Genomic DNA, 13,363 nt, shown 5'->3' on the forward strand with positions numbered 1-13,363 from the left:
TCCTTATACTCTGAACACTCAGCCACACTTTTTTTGGGTGGAACAGCTGCTGGAAGCTGTCATAGCCTTTCATTTTATTGTTCCACACACCCCAGCCCTGGTATCAGTGAGCCACTCATACAGTGATTCTTTTAAATGGTTTCCATTTGACTCTGTCACCAACAAACACAAGCATCTGTGGAATAAGACCCTTCCTTTGTCACCAATCCACACTGCCAAGCAAGTTGTCCTTACACATATCTCTGTGACAGACATCCTGCTAAATTTTCCACCCATTACTCTGTCAGCCATGAAGATGCTCTTTACCAGAATGAGCACTCTCTTTGGTTTTTCACTTCAGTGCCTTCTTCCTTTTGACTGCTGGCTGATTTCTTAAATCTTGCTGTAGCTTTATAGAGTACCAAACACCATCTGAAATAGCTTATACATGCTTTGTCCCTTCATAGTTAGTGACAAACCTATTGTTTTCTTCAGGGGAAAAAAAAAAAAAAAAATCACAACATACCCACGATGCAAGAAGAGCACAGGGAAGGAATTTGACATGAAGAGTGAAATTCAGCAAACCTGAGTCTTTCAACCTCATTGATTATTAGTGCTCAGTTTACAACCCTTTTTGCAGTCAAAACCTGACAGGATCACACCATTTTCATCACCATTTGTTCTGCCAGGTCACAGGTCTGCGGCACAGGTGAAGCAGGGGCACAGAATTTCAAGACAATGAATAGAGAACACCATAGCAAGAAACCAGCAAAGTAAAATGCCCCTGCCTTCATTTCTCTTAAAAACACATAGCAGAAAACCATATTCACAAACACAAATACTCTCACTGCACACCAATTTCAGACCATTGAGACAAGTGTCCCCGTAAAACCAACAGATACTTTGACTTTAGTTGGTATTAGGTCAAGTTAATGTTCCTCTTAGTGTTTGTTCTATAATCACTATTACATATTTAAGACCATTTGGTAAGTTGCTCCCAAGTTAAACACATATGGCTTTTTGCAACAAAAGCATTGGAACATTTCTTGAGGTTTTGAGACACACTGCTTTTGGACATTTGTGGAGATAGCAGGAGGAATGCTAAAAGTATCTGTTTGTTGTATTGATTGCTACAATAAATGAATCAATAAAAACAGATGAAAGAATACATATATGCCATGTATGAGTTATAGACATTTTCAACATTCTTCACACCTCAATAACATTACAGAAAATAAATTGTGTCAGTTTCATTACTCTTTGCATTCTCTTTCCAGAAATATGAAGCAGATATTGATTTTACCAAATTAAAATATAATCCAAATCTTTCACTATACGAAATTATCTAGATTTTTTTTACAGAGCACTGATTCAACCCATCATCAGTTTTGACTCTTGACTTGTAATTTGCATGTAAGTATATTAAAATGATTTCTTGGCTTCTTATGGATGTGGCTGTTCATAGATATGTTATTGTCTCTAGGCTCTGGAGTTTGGTTAACTTTCTCTGTAGGCTGACTGAGCCTCAGCTCCGTAAGTCTGATGTCAGCTGTTAAAAGGGGCTTGTTCATTTTCTGGCAGTAAATAATGAAATGAAACAAATACAATCTGTAATAGAATCAAATGCAAGTGCAATGAGTCCACAATTCAATTTGGATTTAATACAGTTGTTTAATCTTGTTAAGGGGTGCCCTCAAGAGAAAGATGCTTTAGCAACCCCAAGCAGAGTTTGATATGTGAGAACAGACAGATAAAGCTGGCTTTGTGATGCAGCAGAGAATCAGAAGAGACAATAGGTTTTCACACCATGCCACAGAGGTAAGTCTGATGATGCCATTGTGGATGAACTGGAGAGAACTACTGGAGAGAACATTTTCTCAGCTGTTTGGATATTCTGAGCAAGCAAAGGGGGATGTATTTCATCTATCTGCTTGGTGATAGTTAACCATCTTTTGTTTTGCTGTGAAGGAATTCTCTCAAAAGAAGCCAGACTCATCATTATATGAAAAAGAGGGTGCTTCATCTGTGGCAACAAGAAGGAAGCAACACTGAAAATAAGTTGTCACTGCATAGAAGTTAAAACACTCACTGATTTCTGTGGAGCACTTGTTTCACCTATGAAAAAAGAAGTCCTGCAACAAAAAGAAATCTATGAAGCTTTGTAGTATCAATGAAGTAAGTTCTATTTTGCAAAATACAGTCCTCAAAGATAAATCCCATTTTTTCCTGCAGTAACTTTATTACCAGTAAAAGGAACCAACAGAACTGTTCTTGCCCAGTTTGTTTCCACTTTGTTTCCATGTTGATTTCCATTATTTATTTACTTTTATGTATTGAACTCTAAAACACCACCCCTGAGGTGTTCAGGGTCTTCTAAAGTGATCATAAATCCATTGACAACACCCTGATTTTTACTTCTTTTCTGTGAACTACTTAAATGTTCACATTTCCAGATTCTATAGACTGAAAACTGCCAAGCATGGTGATTTATACTGATTTCTAACATTACATTTCTTGATGTTACAGTGCTTAACGGGGTGACTATAAGGTGAATCTGTGCAGCAAAAGTTCATACACTGTTCCTTAATAGCCAAAATAGGGAGAGTCATCTCCTCTCCATATAAGTACTAATGAACAGAGCATTATTAAACAAGAAGGTATGGACTAGAAATACACTGAGGTTTCCTTTATCTGTGCACTCACCCTCTGAACCGTCTCAATTAGGCTGTGGCTAATGTCCTAATTGTTCAATGTGCAAGTGGTGCAATTGCTGCATGTGTATCAATGACCATGACAAAACTGATCCTTTTACTCAATGCTGCTTGGACAGATATCCAGGCCAGGGAGAAGGGTGCCTACCTTGAGTGCTGCTACTGGAGTCCTCTAAAGGTCCATGACTTCTGTGGGAGGTAGATTATGTTTCTGCAGTGAAGCAAGTGCTTCAGGTATGTAGAGTAGGCCTTTGTTGTGGGACCAACATTTTCTGTATGTAGTGTAGGCTTTTACTAAACCACTCTCGTGAAACAGTAAAGCAGTGAGGTAAGTCATTTTTCTTCCATTAGTTCAATGAGCACTGACAGGAGTAGGCTGTTTTTCTTCCACTAGTGGGGCATTTTGACATGGGTAGGCCTGAGTATAGGAACAAGATAAGACAGGTGTGAAGGGAGTAAGGAGTTCCTATTACGGAACAAAGTGAACATGCTTAGAAAAGTTGCCCACCTGTTTCATGGTAGACTACATCAAAAACAATAGGTTGGTAACCACTGTGTATGGAAATGTAGCATAGACACAGAGCTGGGGAGATTGAGAGCCTAAGACGCTTGACCAATGAGTGAGCACCAGGAGAACATTACCTGCATCAAGTTTAGGGTATATAATGGGATGGATTTCACTGATCAGCGTGCAATTTCTCCCTTGCCAACAGGGGGTGTGTGGCCATTACTGCAATGACAAATAAACTTGGCTTCTATCACAAAGATCCTTGCCTCACTTGAAAATTTTGACTTTGAGAGTTTCTCACACTTCTAATTGAGACACTTAGATTCCTAACGTTAGCCTGTGTGAATACCTCGTCCACTTTCACTGCACCAAACAAACCAATTCTTCACTTAAGGTCAGGTCTGCTTCTAAACTAGCCTTATTTTTCCCAGATCTTTTACTTGATTTCTACTGGTGATGGTGCCATATAACCAGAGTAGAAGATGACAAAGATTGTCTTCAGAATTGCAGGTAAACCACCAAAAAATGCAACTAATGATGCAACTGTGTTTTTCTTGGCTATGCACTGAGCAATCTGAAAGGATGTTCACTGAGGTAGAATTAACATCAAACCCCAAGGAGCCACTTCTGTAATGTCATTTTTCAGAGCAAAATCACTTGTCAATGACACTTCATTTTAAACTATGTGTTGGTGAGAAGGTACAGATGAAAGAAACTGCATCCTTCAGCCTGGAGAGGTCATGATAGAGCTGTGTTTTGGGACCTTGTTCACTCAGATGTCCTGATCCTCAACCAAGTTAAAGGCTCAATAGAAATACAACTTGACATTATCATTACTCTGAGGTACTTAGATAGCAGCATAAATATACATGCTGCTTCTGAGAATACAGATAGATGTGTTCTCTGCCCTAAAGACCTTACAGTCTGAATAATAAGACAAAATTATAACTAGTACTTAATCTCCAGAATATCTCCCATTGCATGGCAGACTCTCAGTGTAGGGTTGTATCTCATTATCTCAGGTACTGAATATTTAGTGCTGAGTTCAACAGCTTATAGGCATTGACTAGTTAATACTTTTTTGTGTGCTTCTTCAGTGTTCTTCTTCAGTCTTTTTTACCAATCTGCTGACTAAATACAGCCCTATTGAGCCTGTCAGATTATGGCCCAGGCTCTCAGCCAAGTGGAAATGAAACTTTAATCCATGTTGCTAATTGTCTGGGGGCTGGGGTGAATCTATCTAATTACTCTGGTCTCTCAGTTAGAACTGTTTTACTTCTGTTTGACTCTGAAGAGAATGTATGAGCAAGCAGCCCTTTTACTTTACTATATGTCATTCAAGTATCACTCTTAGACAAGGGCTGAACAGAAGGAACTTGACTGTAGAAAGCAAGAGACTTCAACAGATGTGATCTGAGAGAATGCTACAAAACTATCACTTTCCATGAATTTTACATCAAATAGGAATATAACCAATATCATTCCACCATATCCTAGCAGATTAAGAAATACACCTAAATTAGACTTTTGAATACAGCTTTCTTTGTTACTGTGAATGAAATACATGTATGGAGAAATGTATGCAGAATATTGGTGTTGTAATGTAAGAGAGAAGTTTGTGGTTTTAAGACTGACAGAAAACAGGGAACAGCTTCTTTCTGGCTCTTCTTACCATCTGGGGGAGCAAAATACAATTCATCTGTTTCTGAGCAGCAGGACAAAGATCCTGTTCTACCCTGTATCATCTGTCCCACGGAAAACACCACATTCCTTCAAAAAATCTCTTCGGGGTGAAAAAGCCAGTTCTACGGTAAGCTCAGATGTATCCTTTAGGAGAGAAAAAGCTGTTTGTTTCTGGCTGACTCTGGTTTGCTGAAAGTATTAATTGTACATCCATAAAAATTCTATTAATTACATATTTTAAGGATAAAATAAAGTGAGTTGAAATGACAGTTATACTTAGCCTACCTGAAAGGAAGAATCTTAGATCACTGCATGCCTTGTTATGATTTCCATTAACATAACAATAGAGAAGAGCTCTTGTCCCAGCCTGGATATGATTATTCTGCTAAGAATGCACTTTCTGGTGGACAGACTCCACACCTTTGAACAACGAACTTTCTTCATCTGAGTTGATGTAAATACAGATCTCCAGTGAACTTCTGCTGGAAGAAGAGTTCAGGTAACTTTGTTTCACATCCCCAATTCTTGGTAATTATGTTTAAATCTAATTCAATTGTATTATTTAATGTCATTTCCACAATGCAGTTGCATTATTAACAGATACAAGTGAGTTCTATAGGAGTTCTTGAGGTGTTAAGTTTGTTCTTGTTGTACCTTTTTTTTGCATAATCCTCTTCCCAACCTCCTCCCCCCTCCTTTTATTTTCTTTTTTTTTTTAATCAAGTAATTTCAACTGTCTCTGGAAAGGAGAAAATCACTTTTCTGAAGTGGATAGTTAATCATCATTATCTTCACTACTTGACAGCACATTTGTGGAGACACAGTAGCTAACCCTTATGTAGTGATGGTGACATAAAATTGTGGAAAAATTCTTCAAATAGTATTAGTCCTCACACTCTTTCATCCAATGCCTCATCCTCCCTACAGAATAGATCTGTAGCACTGCAGCTCCCCTGAAAGAATTTTTAAAGGCCACATAGTTCTAACAACTCAATTATGTGGTCTCCTGAAGTATTCCTCACTGGAAATCACAGGCAATTTCCGAGAAGGTGTTGTGTTGTTGTTAATTTTCATTTCAAACATGCCTATTACAGAATTTCTGTTTTGAGAGACTATGCATCTTGGAACAGTCAAAATCTTGGTAAGATATTTCTGTAGAGTCAGAGAATACCACTCCTCAGTTTTCTGCTGTTGAGTTTTATCTGTTGGGTGGAGCATCTTCATGAAAAAAAATTCTGCACAACGCCAGTTCACTCACCAGCCTTTGACAGTTTGTTGGAAAAATTCCCAGAAACACACCCTAAAGAACAGGTCCTTTACACTTTTATCCAGAAACACCATTTCCTGGAAATACGCAAACTTGTGATTGTAGTATGAGATAAATTTGTTGCTTTTGAGAGACCTAACAGTAGAAATGTTTAATGATAAAACAAAGAACATTTTGTTCTAATCTTAATGACAAGCTTTCAAACACTGGACTGGAAATAACAGGTAAGAAAGCAGAGAAAGACAAGAAATGCTCTAACTATATATAGCTAAAAAACAGAAATCCTTTTTCTCTAGTTAGTATCTCTTCCTGAGGAATCCTGTTATCTTTAGATTTCAGGAACAAAGGATAGCTGAAGTTTTGTGGAAATACACTCTCCCTTATCTTTTTTTGTTTTTTCATAGAGTTAAGTTTGTTAGGATGCATATGTACAGAATTTTTCACATGTAATGTCACTAAGCGGTTTTTTCTCCTTAAACAGCCAAGGGGAATATAAACTGTGAAAATGCTCTTCTGTATACTGGCTGGCTTTTCCCAGTACCTAGATGTAAGTAAAAAAAAGTAGGCCTCATTCATTCTTACTCAGCCTATTAACCTTGCACATAGCCCATTCAAAAGTGTTTCTTATTAAATACATATTACATACATATTTTTCTTATTATATCTATTGTAGGATATATTGATTATACCTACTTTCTATTAAGTTCATGGCTGCCAAGAAGCACGAGGTTTCTCTGGGGACCATATCTGGCACAAAATTAATAGTGATTACTTGTAGCTGCTTCTATTGACCCAGATCCCCACTGGGATGTGGGAGAAGGTAGGACACCAAGGTCTTCTGTTGCTGGAATGAATTCTCCAGTCACAGTGGACTATTCTGCAATTGGCAGCCATTTGTCAACTTCTAATTAAAAAATGTCAGGAGATCTTACACCTGCTTTAGACAAATATGCACATATATATGTATACATAGATATATAGAACTATATATACATTTTTTTCTTTATATATGTGTGTATATATATATATATATATATATATATATATGCACGTAAAAGTGACCTCTCTCTCTCTCTCTATATATATATATATAGAGAGAGAGAGGTCAAGTTTTCATTTTATTTTCACAAAGGAGAATTATTTTCTGACCATCCCTGTTTATGTCTTAGACCTAAATTCACCTTACTTGAATATATTTCACTGAACTGGGAACCTACCGACTCATAGAGAGTATGTGGGAGCTGAATGAAGGCATCTCTGTAAGATACAGAAGGTTAAGAAGCTCTGTATTCACATCTACTGAAAACATATCACTGTATAATGCAAGTTCTGGCATATCTGGAATCCAGTCTCTCTTGGTTCCTGTTGCAAGAATACCATAGTGCTGCTTTCACTCATCCCTGCAGTTTCTATTGTATGGTATGTCTGCACAAATCAATACAGAAATCTAAAAAGGCCCCGATGGTGCAACAAACTTCCAACAGTTTTTGCTTCCATTCAAGAAGAAACACAGATGAAAGGAGGAAGAAAGTGAAACAAATGCTTATTCCAGTAATTAGACCACCATGAGAGTAGGGAGTATCTGATGGTAGCCTTACTAATCTGTGTCTCTCTGTCCCACCTGAAAAGTGGGGGTTCAGTACACGTCATAGCACTGGCTAAATAGTTGTGATTTCACACAGAGGAGAGCATGATAGCACAGCTTTTTGCCTCTACTGGAAGTTTGCCAACCTGTTTGCTATTTAAGCAGTCATGACTTTGTCTTCATCTGCACAGATTAAATATGGATGTGTATATTAATTATGTAAATGTGAAGCTGCAGATCTCAATCAAGTAGAGCCAAGGATACACTATCCTTTGCAAGTGCTGATTGATGCCATACATGCAAGAGAAAGAGAGACCATTCAGCTCATTACTGTGTATACTGGAGAGGAGAGGGAAGGAAGAAGGGAAATTTGGAAGTAAACAGTGTTTTATAATTGAAGTGCAACTATAAATGCCATAGCTTTCTGTAATACCTTATAGTCTCTAGTGAGCAAAACAGAATGCTTACTTAGCAAGAGACAGCTCTGGAAAATGGTGAAAACACATACTTAGAGGGAGGTGAATGCTATAAACTCTAATCAAGACAGCTGTAATATTTTTAATCAAGGCCTAAAACTAGTCTTTGGTGTGACATGGTAGAAGCATCTGACTTTAACTCCATGCAAATCATGAAGAAGTACACTGAAAACAATGGCATTTTGTCAGTGCAAATTCTATGTTCTAGGGCAGAGGGTGGATAAAATGTCCAGGATTATCTCTGTAATTAGACAACACTAGAAAATGTTATCTATTTTCTGGATGTTTTATTTGAAGTAAATGAATAGAATGTAGGCTTTCAAGGAAGACAAGCTAGATTGCGAATAAGAAATTTCCATACTGTTGTTGATGAACACACAAAAAAATGGTTTGTCAGAGAAACCTCACCCTGAAGCCATCACCTTGCATCCATCTCCTTTCCCTCTGATCAGCTCAACAGATATTCCAGTATCTGTACCTGACCTGCCGCCAGGATGTTGTTAAAATGCTAGAAACTAATTTATTTGTAAGACTGACAAGATTCATAACAAGCAATAACCTACCCACCTTTCAGAGAAAAAAACAAAGCAAAACAAACAAACAGACAAGAGAAGAGGTGTTAGAAAGGGCACCTAACCAACAGCAGACCAGCAGAAAGGAAGGGCTGAATAAGAAGGCAGGGCAAGCTGAAGAACTAAGCCGTCATCCACATTCACTCACAGGGAGACTCAGAATAGCCTGACTCCAGTACTTCCATATGATCTGGACACCAGAAGCAGGCACTGAATGCTTCCACTTCAGCGCCACTCAACACAGGAGGAAGGAAGGTGCTTTGTCCATGACCCGACCTGCCCCGGACCACACTCTTGGAGAGAGAGGGAAGGGCAGAGAGCCAGTAGATTGTTCCAACAAAGAGAAAACACAATGGTAACAATCTGAGGAGGAACGGTAATTTACTATGTGTAACCAAATCAAACAAAACGAGAGAGACGAGAGTACCCAAAGTAGGAGACAAACCACAACAGTGTGAGGGAAGCACCCGCTTTTCTCCATGGTGAGCTGAGAAGACCAGAGGCAGAGAGCGGCTGGGGTCCAGTCCACAGTCCCACCTCGCTTCCCCTTTGTGCAAAGTCCTCCAGGGATGCCTCCCCTCCCATCTGGAAACCCAAAATGCCCAAAATGGTGGTAACACAGAACCAGGATGCTAATTCTTTAACTGCCACTGTTCTGCATGATGTTTTGATGTGGAATACCGACAACAAAAATCACAAAACCACAACACTCCTGTTTATCTAGCACCACTTTCCACAGACTGTGATTTAGCCCAGCAGGCAGCTCAGCACCACATAGCTGTTTGCTTAGTCCCCCTGCAATGGGATGGGGGAGGGAAATGGGGAGGAAAATAAAAGTAATGGGTTGTGATAGGCAGTTCAGTAGGAAAGAAAAGGGGAAACAAAGAAGACATAAAAATAAGTGATGTACAATAGAATTACTGACCACCAGCTGATTGATGCCTAGCCAGTCCCCAAGCAACAACAGCCTCCTGGGTCAATTCCAACTCCCCCAGTTTCATTGCAGAGCATGGCATATGGTATGGGGCATCCTTTTGGGGTCATCTGTATGTGCCCTGTCCTTTCTCAGTTCCTTGTGCACCCTCGCACACAAATGTAAGAGGCTGAGTGGTCCTTTAGTGTGTGCAAGAACTGCTCAGCACGTTGGTGTATTATCAATGTAATTCTCCTCCTAAATCCAAAACACAGCACTGTACCATCTTCTATCTCAGCCAAAACCAGGACAATGGGGTATTGAATGGCTCCCTTTTAGTATGTGCATATTATTCTCCAGCTTTTTCAAGCTAACTTTGAGTTTGGTATACATATATTCTGACTGTTGTCATTAAGATGGCCATCATTTATTTTAGTGTTTTACTGGGGTTTTCTGAACGATTTGTAGGTGAGATTAAGTGTAACTAATAATCAGAGCACACCAGTCAGGCATGGGATTGACTTACAGGTGGTGTTCATTTCATCAGCTAGAATCAGAAGCCAGGTATGTGATGCTTTTGTTCTGCTCCTGTTTGACTGGCAAACTTAAACTTGGAATATGAAGATGGAATGTGCGCCAGCTAGCCATGATGACTATAGGAGCTTGAATGAGGATGTACTGGCATGCCACGAGGTTACACAGTTGTTCTGTGTGTGATGATCGTTGTCAGAATGTCCAGGCATATTTGAACAAGCTGATAGCATACAATGGCATGTAACAGCAAAGACAGATCTTGGCCAGCAGGTTGAGGGAGGTGAATCTGCACTTCTGCTCTATGCTGGTGAGATCTCAACAGGAGTACTGTGTCCAGACAGGGAGTCCTCAGAACATGAGAGATGTTGACCTGTTGAAACATTTCCAGAGGAGGTCCACAAAAATGATCCAAGGGATGGAATGCCTCCCCTATGAAATCAGGCTGAGAGAGCTGGGGCTGTTCAGCTTGGAGAAGGGTCCAAGGAGACCTGAGAGCAGCCTTTCTGTATCAAAAGGTGGGGGGGGAGGGGTGGGACTGTAAGAAAGAAGGAGACGAACTCTTGAGCAGGGTGTGTTGTGATAGGGCAAGGGAAAATACTTTCAAACTAAAATTTAGAGAGATTTAAACTGGATGAAAGGAAGAAGTGTTTTAAAATATGGGTGGTTTAGCACCAGCACAGACTGCCCAGAGAGGTGGTGGATGCCCCATCCCTGAAGAAATTCAGGATCAGGCTGGACAGGGCTCTGGGCAACCTGATTGTGCTGTAGGTGTCCCTGTTCATTGCAGGGGAGTGGGACTAAATGGTCTTTAAGAAAGAGTCCCTTCCAACTCAAACAATACTACAATAATATTGCCCTACTACACACATCCCTTTTTTCATGTCTGCCTTAGCTGGTATTATATTAGAGAGATATACTTCTGATATGAATGGATCCTGAATACCATTCCAGGAAATAGGTTTCCCTATTGAACTAGCTTGGGGACTGACAACCAGCATCTGTCTTAACAGGACAAGTTTTCTGTCCTGAAAACACGTGAGTTTTCTGTCTTTCAACTTTCATCACTTTTTCCAGGTCAGATGTGAGAGTGGAGCTGGAGCGATAGCCAAGCCCAAAAAAGAATGGGGACAGCAAGACTGTGCATCTGCTGATTCTGCTCTGCACTTCAATAGCTATCCACAGCAGCATGGAAAGTAGCCCATCAGAGTAACTAAAGACAAGCTAAAATATATGCCAGTTAAACATATGACAACTTAGTGTGACACAGAACTAACTTTTTAGAAAGTAATTGATAACCATGCTGAGCATATTTTGGAAGATTCCCTGAGCTTAAAGAGTATGTCTGAGTAGTTAGTCTTCTTTTACTGCACTTTCTTAATTAACAAGAGAACTGTTAGAAAATAGTAAGTGCTGTCCTTCAGTGCATGCTAGATAGCCCATACCCTGCCATTACATCGAGCAGCTCTTGAAGACCAATCTGTGTGTGGTAGACTCTGCAAAAATTGCCCATAATTACTGGGTTACAAGTGGACTCTTGCAGTAGACAGTGGTATTTGCACACTTTATACAGCTAAATTAAGTTACTATTCCTCTTCTAATAAGCTCTTGACAGCCATATCCCCCTGCACTGCTGCCAGACACTCACTTGGCCCTGGTAGTTCTACTTGAACTCACACTCATAGCACCATCAGCATCTGTGGATTACAGGATTCAGACCATGCAATGATTTACCTAACATAAGTTCTCTCTATACCCGATTTCTTTAACAGATTACTGATGCACGACTTTGGACATGTATAAAAGAAAAACCTATACTGTGATCCTTTGCCTCTCCATTCTTGGGATGCACTTTCTATTCATTTAAATCTATCGCATATTTCTGTTTCAATTCTACAGCAAGTGCCCCTCCAAACCAAGAACTCTAACCTTTTGATTCTGTATCACTATCAGGGCCTGCACTGGTAGCTCCCACATATGCTTGTGTCCAACAGTTGGCACTTGGGTAACCTATGCCTTCAGCTGTGCACTTCAGATACCCTGAATTAAATTGCATTGTGGCAGGTTGAATATATGTGCACTCACCCATTTATTCCCTTGCAATTCACCTATTCACCCTCATTGCTATAGCAGAAACTTGGCTGTTTTTTCATTTGGCTAAAATAGAAATTAAATCCTGACAAGCAGATAAAACAAAGTGGAATAAACAGATACGAATTACTACTACAGATTTAAAACTTTAATGTGGGTATTTTAAAGCATTTCTAAACCATGAATATATTCTTTTATAAATAATCTAAGTTTAGCAGTGAAGTTCGAATTGTAGTAGAAGTAAGTCCTTCAAGGAAACAAAAAGCACATTACATACATATTTGCACATAAATTCATATATATTTAAATTCATTTCTCATTTATTTGGGCAAGCTTTAGCTTAACTTTTACTCCTAAACTGAGCAAAACTTAATTCAAGTCCTCTCTTCTGATCATGCAGTAACCTTGTAAGTATCTGAAGTGCGCATCTCTCTGACCTCTCCCCGTGCTCTTTGCAGACTTCAAAACATCAAGTCAGGATTGAAATTCAAATGTAAATAGAGTGAAATGACAGTCAGCAGTGAAGAGCAGTGTGACAGGCTTCCTTATCGGTGGACTGCATAACAGATGAAGGTTTTTAGTGATCTGGTTTCCTCAAGAAATGACAAGCTTGTTTACTGTGTTAACACTGTGCGCTCTCAGCTCTTTTATAATGTGTCACAAGCAACTCACCAATGACAAAGTAGAGCTCTCTGGACTAAAGTGGACTGGTCACCTCTACTGCATTTCACATTATCAGATTCTGTTTTCACTCTTTCCTGATGTAGATGTGATGTTAAGTACTATATTTTGACTGGAAATTATAGGGATAACATGAGAGCACTAATGATTAGATCTGGAGTAACTTTTATTTTGTTTCTGCTCTCAGATCTCATCCAAAATTGTTTTGACTTACACAATTTTAATTTAATTTTCAATGACTAGCCTGAAGAGTCCATGTTATTTGATTATCCAGCATCCCGCCTTCACGACTGGGCCATTTGCTCTCAGTTTTGGATGCATGGTCTATCCTTCTGGGGCAGTTCCTCATTAACAAAACATAAGCAA

General features: G+C 39.3%; 1 long non-coding RNA gene across 4 annotated transcripts in view; it reads left to right on the forward strand.

Annotated features, from left to right (window-relative positions):
- Positions 1-4,662: 4,662 nt before the first annotated feature.
- The window catches only part of LOC146762617 (uncharacterized), a 66,443-nt gene continuing 57,742 nt past the window's right edge, over positions 4,663-13,363 (forward strand). The window contains exon 1 of one of the 4 annotated variants that reach the window (XR_014946637.1): positions 4,663-5,380. This is a non-coding gene — a long non-coding RNA (uncharacterized LOC146762617). The remainder of the gene's footprint in view (positions 5,381-13,363) is intronic. The other 3 variants (XR_014946636.1, XR_014946638.1, XR_014946634.1) reach the window with 3 other exon arrangements.

This window comes from Coturnix japonica, chromosome 1 (assembly GCF_054131305.1).
Source record: "Coturnix japonica strain WE chromosome 1, WE-NBRP24, whole genome shotgun sequence".
NCBI classification, from domain to species: Eukaryota; Metazoa; Chordata; class Aves; order Galliformes; family Phasianidae; genus Coturnix; species Coturnix japonica.